The sequence below is a fragment of the Mobula hypostoma genome, chromosome 12 (assembly GCF_963921235.1).
Source record: "Mobula hypostoma chromosome 12, sMobHyp1.1, whole genome shotgun sequence".
Lineage (NCBI taxonomy): Eukaryota > Metazoa > Chordata > Chondrichthyes > Myliobatiformes > Myliobatidae > Mobula > Mobula hypostoma.
In genome coordinates this window covers 109,642,777-109,652,851 of record NC_086108.1, presented here as the reverse complement: position 1 = coordinate 109,652,851, position 10,075 = coordinate 109,642,777, and the positions used below count along the sequence as shown (strand labels likewise).

The following is a 10,075-nucleotide window of genomic DNA, read 5'->3' as shown; positions in this document are numbered from 1 at the left end:
AAGGCAGGGTCGTCACGCCCTGTAATAGTGACATATGGAGCAACTACCCACTACCCAAGACATCGATGGAGATGAATAAAGAGTGATGTTTGAGTCGAGACTCTTCATTAGGTCTTTAGACAGGGGAGCAGGCTGGCATGGAAAGGCCGAAGAGCCCGTTCCTGCACTGTAGTGCTCTATGACTATGAAGGAAAAGAAGAGAAGAGGTGATTTGCAAGTTACCTACACTGGAAATAGTTTCTCTTTATATATCATTTAAGTCTTCACTGGTGAAACATGCATTTCTGGGAAGCAGTGACTGTCTGCATACAGTTACGACAGTGTTCTCATTTAATGCACGCTACAGAATGAGGCAAGTCTCCATAAGCAGTAAAGCGCCAGCCATGGGGTAACAGATACACTGTGAGCAAGAAATGAAGCAGATTTAACAATCGGCACATCAAAGCTGCAGGCAGGTTCAGTAAATTTTACTGCAACTCGCCCTGTCTGAAAAGCTCAGTAAAAATTACTTGTAATAAAAAACGTTGTGTCGGAACACGGTGGTGTTGGAGGCTGTTAGTAACTTTTTACCATGCTGAATTTATTGCCAAAGTTGTATGGTTCAAATGCTGGTGAGAGTCTGTGACTGATGACTGAAGTAATGCCTCCGAGGGGCACAGCAAGCCCCTATAGTCGCACTTGCCCTTGTAGCCGTCTCCGAAATAATACTGAAAATATGCATAAATAAAGAAATAATGATTGCAGGCTCAGAGTGCTGAAATGCACCTGATGCCTTTTACATCTGGGCCGTAACTCACATTTGCAATCATTAACGTGGATCACCCGTTAACTCAACAGCCAGTTTTCCTTGTCCTGGATACAGTACTCTCTCTTATGCCGAAGTGACTTTGTCCCTGCGAAAAATGGATAGCTGCTTACAAGATACTTTCAGCACTCTTGCCAGGAGAACTTGAAGCTTGTAAGTAGAAAAGAACCACAAAAATTGCGGTCTGAACATTTCCCTTTTTGCTCCACTTTCCGCTAAATAGACTACTTCATTTGTGTGTCCCAGGGACGAGCAGGTTCTTGAATGTCCCTAGTGTGTGGGTGAGGGCTAAAATTTGGAGGGAGGGGGTGGGAATGTGGGGGGAATAGTTGGAGAGGTGTACATGAGTGAGAAATATTGACTGGTTGGGTGCACTCGGTGTCAGTAAGTAGTGGGAAGATGATGGACGTTGCCTTCTTAAGGCAGTACCTCCTGTAGATATGACTAGTAGTGGGGAGGGACGTGCCCACTGCCACTTGGGCAGAGTAAATCAGTGACGTACTGTACACACTCATCATTTTAGAAACAGTTTCTTCCCATCCAACATCAATTCCTGAATGGACAATGCAGCATAAACATAACCTCACCATGTTTTACTCGCCTTTAATGTGCTACTTATTCTATATGTACAGTACTGTGCAAAAGTCTTAGGCATGTATAAATAGCCACCCTCTGTTCAACAAAACCCCCCGGGACACCCTGTACCTGTACCCCCCCACTCCCTCTGTTCAACGACATTCCCCGGGACACCCTGTACCTGTACTCCCCCACTCCCTCTGTTCAACAACACTACCCGGGACACCCTGTACCCCTCACTCCCTCTGTTCAACAACACTCCCCAGGACACCCTGTACCTGTACCCCCCACTCTCTCTGTTCAACAACACTCCCAGGGACACCCTGTACCTGTACCCCTCACTCCCTCTGTTCAACAACACCCCCCAGGACACCCTGTACCTGTACTCCCCCACTCCCTCTGTTCAACAACACTCCCCAGGACACCCAGTACCTGTACCCCTCACTCCCTCTGCTCTACAACACTCCCCAGGACACTCTGTACCTGTACCCCCCACTCCCTCTGTTCTACAACACCCCCCAGGACACACTGTACCTGTACCCCCCACTCCCTCTGTTCAACAACACTCCCCAGGACATCCTGTACCTGTACCCCCCACTCCCTCTGTTCTACAACACCCCCCACGACACCCTGTACCTGTACCCCTCACTCCCTCTGTTCAACAACACTCCCAGGGACACCCTGTACCTGTACCCCTCACTCCCTCTGTTCTACAACACCCCCCACGACACCCTGTACCTGTACCCCCCACTCCCTCTGTTCAACAACACTCCTCAGGACACCCTGTACCTGTACCCCTCACTCCCTCTGTTCAACAACACTCCTCGGGACACTCTGTACCTGTACCCCTCACTCCCTCTGTTCAACAACACCCCCCGGGACACCCTGTACCTGTACCCCTCACTCCCTCTGTTCAACAACACTCCCCAGGACATCCTGTACCTGTACCCCCACTCCCTCTGTTCAACAACACTCCCAGGGACACCCTGTACCTGTACCCCTCACTCCCTCTGTTCTACAACACCCCCCACGACACCCTGTACCTGTACCCCCCACTCCCTCTGTTCAACAACACTCCCCAGGACACCCTGTACCTGTACCCCTCACTCCCTCTGTTCAACAACACTCCTCGGGACACTCTGTACCTGTACCCCTCACTCCCTCTGTTCAACAACACCCCCCGGGACACCCTGTACCTGTACCCCTCACTCCCTCTGTTCAACAACACTCCCCAGGACACCCTGTACCTGTACCCTCCTCTCCCTCTGTTCTACAACACCCCCCATGACACCCTGTACCTGTACCCCTCACTCCCTCTGTTCAACAACACTACCCGGGACACCCTGTACCTGTACCCCTCACTCCCTCTGTTCAACAACACTCCCCAGGACACCCTGTACCTGTACCCTCCTCTCCCTCTGTTCTACAACACCCCCCACGACACCCTGTACCTGTACCCCTCACTCCCTCTGTTCTACAACACTGCCCAGGACATCCTGTACCTGTACCCCCCACTCCCTCTGTTCAACAACACTCCCCGGGACACCCTGTACCTGTACCCCTCACTCCCTCTGTTCTACAACACTGCCCAGGACATCCTGTACCTGTACCCCCCACTCCCTCTGTTCAACAACACTCCCCGGGACACCCTGTACCTGTACCCCTCACTCCCTCTGTTCAACAACACTACCCGGGACACCCTGTACCTGTACCCCTCACTCCCTCTGTTCAACAACACTCCCCAGGACACCCTGTACCTGTACCCTCCTCTCCCTCTGTTCTACAACACCCCCCACGACACCCTGTACCTGTACCCCTCACTCCCTCTGTTCAACAACACTCCCCAGGACACCCTGTACCTGTACCCCTCACTCCCTCTGTTCTACAACACCCCCCAGGACACCCTGTACCTGTACCCCTCACTCCCTCTGTTCAACAACACCCCCCCAGTCATCATCATCATCATGAGTGATCATTCGTAGTCGAGTATGATTCTTCTCCTGGTGGTTGATCTGGTCACTCGTGGGTTTGAGATGACTGAAGAGGCCGATCTGTGATCCACAAGTTCTATTGCAGTGTTGGCAGGTGTAGGTCATTGAGGTGGTGATGGATGTAACTGGTTGGGCCTTTCCCAGTCTCTCCTTACGTTGAAGGTGCTTAGTCTCAGTGGGACGGTGAAGATATTCTTCGAGCTGTGCAATCCTCTCATAGACAGTCCTTCTCCAGCTTTCCCTCCCTGTATTAATTTCTCCCACCCACTCAGGTTGCTGTGGCACTTCCTCAGCTGGGTCTTGATCGTCTCCTTGAACCGCTTTCTCTGCCCTCCAGGAGTGCGCTTTGCATCCTTGAGTTGGCCGAACAGGAATTGTTTAGGGAAGCAGGAGTCAGGCATATCGATAATGTGGCCGACCCATCACAATCAGTGTTGAGTCACGATTGTGGCTATGGTTTTAATGTTAACTTCCTCCAGGATGCTGGAGTTAGTACGCCTGTTCTTCCAGCTAACTCAGAATCTTTCTGAGGCATCTTCGATGTAAGTTTCCAGGGATTTTATGTGCCTGCTGTATGCTGTCCATGACTCCACTCCATATAGCAAGGAAGGGAGGACTATAGCTTTATAGACCAGAAGCTCAGTGTTAGTCTTGATATCCTGATCTCCAAAAACTCTCTTTCACACAGCTGTGATTTATTTCAAGGTCAAGGTTGGCTCTTGAAGAAAGAAAGCTGCCAAGGTATGGGAAATGATCTTTGGTCTCCAGAGGGACATAGTCAACTTGGATGGTTGGAGGGTTAGGGTTAGGTTTAGGAGCTTGATCTGGAGCAGGTTGATGCAGGACTTGGGTTTTCTTGATGTTTAGATCAAGTCCCAGGAGCTTGTATGGCCGCAAAAAAAAGGAATCTGGGGTTGTATATGGTGACATACTGTATATGCACTTTAACAATGAATTTACCTTGAACTTTGAACTTTTTGACAGTGGCAGTGGAAGGATTAATGATGGCGGACACCAAGTTCAGTTTTATAACTTGTACGGTTTGTTTTTGGCATCATAGTTTTATTTCCCACATACTGGGCCATACATGGAACCTCTCACAACTCAGCTGGGGTTTAGAGCCATTCTGACATCGACCATTAATCTTTGAAGCAGTCAATAGAAATAGGGCTGCCCAAAGACCCTTTTTATTGCAAAGTTAACAAGCTGTTTGTTTTCTTTGCCCCTCCCAGGCTTAATTTTGAGTTGTTAAAATTAAGTAGTGGAAATCCTAGTTGGGGGGTGGTGGGGGGAGTAGTACTCTCGAAAATACAGACTACATCAGAGAAAAATCAGAATAGTAAGCTTTCATTCTGAATGACAAAAAAAGGACGTTATTTAATAAACAACAATCACGCGTGCAAGCCATGGTGGCTAGTGCTACGCTATTACATCTTGTGGCGTTCTGGATTTCAGACTTCAGTCCTGGCGCTGTTGCGTAAGGAGTCTCTGTACGTCCTCCCCGTGGAATGCGTGGGTTTTCCCAGGGTTTGCTGGTTTCCTCCCACAATCCAGGATACTTTACACTTTATTGTCGCCAAACAATTGACACTAGAACGTACAATCATCACAGCGATATTTGATTCTGTGCTTCCCTCTCCCTGCATTACAAATCGATAGTTAATGTTAATTGGTGATTGTAAATTGTGCTGTGATTAGGTTAGGGTTAATCGTGATTGTGGGGCTGTTGGGCTGACAGAGCTTGAAGGGCCAGAAGGGCTTACTCCATGCTGTACCACTAAATAAATAAATCTCTTGCCTGTGAGAAACGTTGTGAAAACATTAGACATTGGTTTATTATTATTGTCACATGTAGTGAGGGGTCCGAAAATTTTGATATTTGAGAGACCCCCGTCGGTCAATGTCAACCATGGATGTTGTGTCCTCGCTGTCTAGATACGTAAGCCAGGGGAGTACAATATGGAGAGCAAGCTGTTGCCCGCGTAGCACGCTCCCCCTCTCCACGCATCTGATGAACTCAACGTAGGACTGCCTTCGGGACCCTAGCTCTGGACCCTTCCCCTGACGTTTACTCCGGAAGCCTTCCCAGTGAGTGGGTATAACCGCAAGGCAGCAGAGCTTTGAGATGGCAGCTTTCCTTCTCCAAGGTGAGCTGCCAGCCACGGGTGATGAACCCCGTCTACCTGAAGCGACTGGATTTAAAGCGCCAGTGACCCACTTCTGCCTCTTCTCCTGTCAGTAGAAACGGCTCTGTCAGGCTCAGTGGTTAAGCCACACGTGAATGTCAGGAGCTGTACTTGGCTGTCAGAGGCTATTTGAGATGCCCGCAATTGGGAGCATTTAATCGGTAGTGGGAGCTTCTATCTTGTTACTTAATGTATTAACAAAGAAGCACATATATAACTATATCAGAAATTTGTTTTTTTAATACTTTGATAACTATATTTCAATATAACTGATTTATTTTGTAATCCTATGTATTTTATTGTCTATTTTTAAATACATTATACTGTGAAGGGGTCCATAGGCTTCACTGGATTAACAAAGGGGTTCATGGAATGGAAAAGGCCAAGAACACCTGTGCTAGAGGAACTCAGCAAATCAGGCAACATCATTTCAGGGTGAGTTGATTGCTGAGTTCTCCCAGCATTTTCTGTGTGTACTCAAGATTTCCAGCATCTGCAGAACTTCTTGGATCCTGTTGTTGGGTTGGGAAAGGCTAGAACTAGAGGCCATGGATTAAAGGTTAAAAGTAAAATGTTTAATGGGAACATAATGGGGAACTTCTTGACTGAGAGGACAGTGAGAGTGTGGAATGAACTGCCAGTGGATGTGAGTTTGGTTTCAGTTTTTAACAGAAATTTGGATAGGTACATGGATAGGAAGGGTATGGTCTGAATGCAGGTCGATGGGATTAGGCAGGTTAATAGTTCAACACAGATTGGTGGTCTGAAGGGCCTGTCTCTGTATTGTAGTGTTCTATGACTCTTGACTCTCTCCAGGTTGGACTGGTGAAGCGTCCCTGGTAAATTGAGCCTCGATACCCTCTGTTGGTCGGGGTCAACCATGGATGTTGTGTCTTAGCTATCTTTGTCATACACAAGCCAGGGCAGTACGATACGGGGAGCGAGCTGTTGCCCATGTAGCAAGCTCCCCCTCTCCGCGCAGCTGATGAATCCAAAGGAATGGCAGAGACTGATACAGCTTGGCACCAGGAGTTGCCAGTCAGTGTTGAACTCAACATGGAACTGCCTTATGGACCTCAGCTCCAGATTTTTCCTCAAGATTTACTCCTGAAGTCTTCTCCATGAGTCAGTATAGCCACAATGCAGTGGAAATTTGAGATCGGAATTTTCCTTCTCCTTGATGAGCTGCCACCCACGGCTGATGAGCCTCATCTGCCTGACGCGACTGGTTTTAAGGCACCAGTGACTCACCTTTGTCCCTTATCCCTTCCTCACTACAGGAAGGATGTGGAAGCATTGGAAAGGGTACAGAGGAGATTTACCAGGAAGCTGCCTGGTTTAGAGAGTATGCATTATGATCAGAGATTAAGGGAGCTAGGGCTTTACTCTTTGGAGAGAAGGAGGATGAGAGGAGACATGATAGAGGTATACAAGATATTAAGAGGAATAGATAGAGTGGATAGCCAGCGCCTCTTCCCCAGGGCACCACTGCTCAATACAAGAGGACATGGCTTTAAGGTAAGGGGTGGGAAGTTCAAGGGGGATGTTAGAGGAAGGTTTTTTACTCAGAGAGTGGTTGGTGCATGGAATGCACTGCCTGAGTCAGTGGTGGAGGTAGATACACTAGTGAAGTTTAAGAGATTACTAGACAGGTATATGGAGAAATTTAAGATGGGGGGGTTATATGGGAGGCAGGGTTTGAGGGTCGGCACAACATTGTGGGCCGAAGGGCCTGTAATATGCTACACTATTCTATGTTCTTCTCCTGTCAGTAGTAACAGTTCCTCGCGTGTAGCTAAACCACATGTGGGAGCGCTCATGGGCAGAGCGGTGGCCATAACAGGCTGTGATGCAGCTAGACAGAATGCTTTCTAAGGTGCATTGATAAAAACTGAGAAGATGCCTGTTGTGTATTTAATATTTCAGTAATATCCTAAGTAATATTGTAAATATATTGTTTGATCAAGCACCTGTTGTTTGGTTAAATAATTCATTGTGGATTATATGTAAAAGTACTAAGGAAATTGGCATGAAGTCTATGGAATTAGGGGAAACAAGCAGTGAGATCATGGGAACTGTACAGATTGAAAAGGAGGAGGTGCTTGCTATCTTGAGGAAAATTAGAGTGGATAAATCCCCGGGACCTGACAGGGTGTTCCCTCGGACCTTGAAGGAGACTAGTGTTGAAATTGCAGGGGCCCTGGCAGAAATATTTAAAATGTCGCTGTCTACAGGTGAGGTGCTGGAGGATTGGAGAGTGGCTCATGTTGTTCCATTGTTTAAAAAAGGATCGAAAAGTAATCCGGGAAATTATAGGCCGGTAAGTTTAATGTCAGTAGTAGGTAAATTATTGGAGGGAGCACTAAGGGACAGAATCTACAAGCATTTGGATAAACAGGGACTTATTAGGGAGAGTCAACATGGCTTTGTGCATGGTAGGTCATGTTTGGCCAATCTATTGGAGTTTTTCGAGGAGGTTACCAGGAAAGTGGATGAAGGGAAAGCAGTGGATATTGTATACATGGACTTCAGTAAAACCTTTGACAAGGTCCCGCATGGGAGGTTAGTTAGGAAAATTCAGTCGCTAGGTATACATGGAGAGGTGGTAAATTGGATTAGACATTGGCTCGATGGAAGAAGACAGAGAGTGGTGGTAGAGAATTGCTTCTCTGAGTGGAGGCCTGTGACTAGTGGTGTGCCACAGGGATCAGTGCTGGGTCCATTGTTATTTGTCATCTATATCAATGATCTGGATGATAATGTGGTAAATTGGATCAGCAAGTTTGCTGATGATACAAAGATTGGAGGTGTAGTAGACAATGAGGAAGGTTTTCAGAGCCTGCAGAGGGTCTTGGGCCAGCTGGAAAAATGGGCTGAAAAATGGCAGATGGAGTTTAATACTGACAAGTGTGAGGTATTGCACTTTGGAAGGACAAACCAAGGTAGAACATACAGGGTTAATGGTAAGGAACTCAGGAGTGCAGTGGAACAGAGGGATCTGGGAATACAGGTACAAAATTCCCTAAAAGTGGCGTCACAGGTAGATAGGGTCGTAAAGAGAGCTTTTGGTACATTGGTCTTTATTAATCAAAGTATTGGGTATAAGAGCTGGAATGTTATGATGAGGTTGTATAAGGCACTGGTGAGGCCGAATCTGGAGTATTGTATTCAGTTCTGGTCACCAAATTACAGGAAGGATATTAATAAGGTTGAAAGAGTGCAGAGAAGGTTTACAAGGATGTTGCTGGGACTTGAGAAACTGAGTTACTGAGAAAGGTTGAATAGGTTTGGACTTTATTCCCTGGAGCATAGAAGAATGAGGGGAGATTTGATAGAGGTATATAAAATTATGATGGGTATAGATAGAGTGAATGCAAGCAGGCTTCTTCCACTGAGGCAAAGGGAGAAAAAAACCAGAGGACATGGGTTAAGAGTGAGGGGGGAAAAGTTTAAAGGGAACACTGGGGGGGGGGTGGCTTCGGTGGTAAATGCGGGTCTTTTTTATAACATTTAAGAATAAATTGGACAGATACATGGATGGGAGGTGTATGGAGGGATATGGTTCGTGTGCAGGTCAGTGGGACTAGGCAGAAAATGGTTCGGCACAGCCAAGAAGGGCCAAAAGGCCTGTTTCTGTGCTGTATTTTCTATGGTTCTATGGTTCTATGGTTTCTAAAACTATGTAAATGGCATACGTCATGACGCTACCATGCCATATGTGCATGTCTCACTAAAATAAAAAAAAAACAAAGCTAGACCCACATTATTCCTGGCTTTCCCTTGTTTTTCTTTTGATTAATTTCAGGAGTTGAACTTCTTTATCCCCTGCGGAAGTAGAGGTGCCCTTGGCTGTGACAATATTATCCAAAAGATGACATTACCAACAAAACAGGACTAATGGCTGAAGACGAAGGCACAATTTCTGCAAGTCTGAGTTTGCTGGAGGCTGGAGACTGAAGGCGGCCCGGCTGTCCTGGAGTTGGAGGACCGTGTACGTCCCTGGGTAGGAGGGAGGAACGGGGCTTGTTTTGTTGTTGTTGTTTTGTTGCTTGTTGTCAATTCAAGTCAAGTTTATTGTCATTTAACTATATACATGTACACCGCCAAACGAAACAACGTTTCTTTGGACCAGGGTGTAAAGCACAGTGGTACACATTACACACGTACTGTATAACACACAATAACTTAGGAAAGTAAGAATCAAATCTACAAATGAATTACACATAGATAAAGAAAGTAAAGCGCATAAATTAAGTATTGCAGGGTACAATACGAATTATCTGGTGACACTTTCAATGTGATGTGGCAGAGTTCAGACGCCTAATGACCTGAGGGAAGAAATTGTTTCCCATCCTGACCATTCTTGTCTTTATGCTCCAGAGTCACCTGCCCCATCGTAGAAAGTCAAAGAGAATGCTGGATGGACGGATGAATCCTTGGTAATACTAATGGTATTGCATATGCAGCACTCCTGATAAATATCCTCGATGGACGGACGGAGACCTTTATGATCCTCT

General features: G+C 46.7%; 1 long non-coding RNA gene across 1 annotated transcript; it reads left to right on the top strand.

Annotated features, from left to right (window-relative positions):
* Nucleotides 1–831: 831 nt before the first annotated feature.
* Nucleotides 832–9,833, top strand: LOC134355265 (uncharacterized). Its single transcript, XR_010020004.1, has 3 exons — nucleotides 832–958; nucleotides 5,890–5,993; nucleotides 9,364–9,833. It is a non-coding gene; the product is annotated as an uncharacterized LOC134355265 (long non-coding RNA).
* Nucleotides 9,834–10,075: the final 242 nt, after the last annotated feature.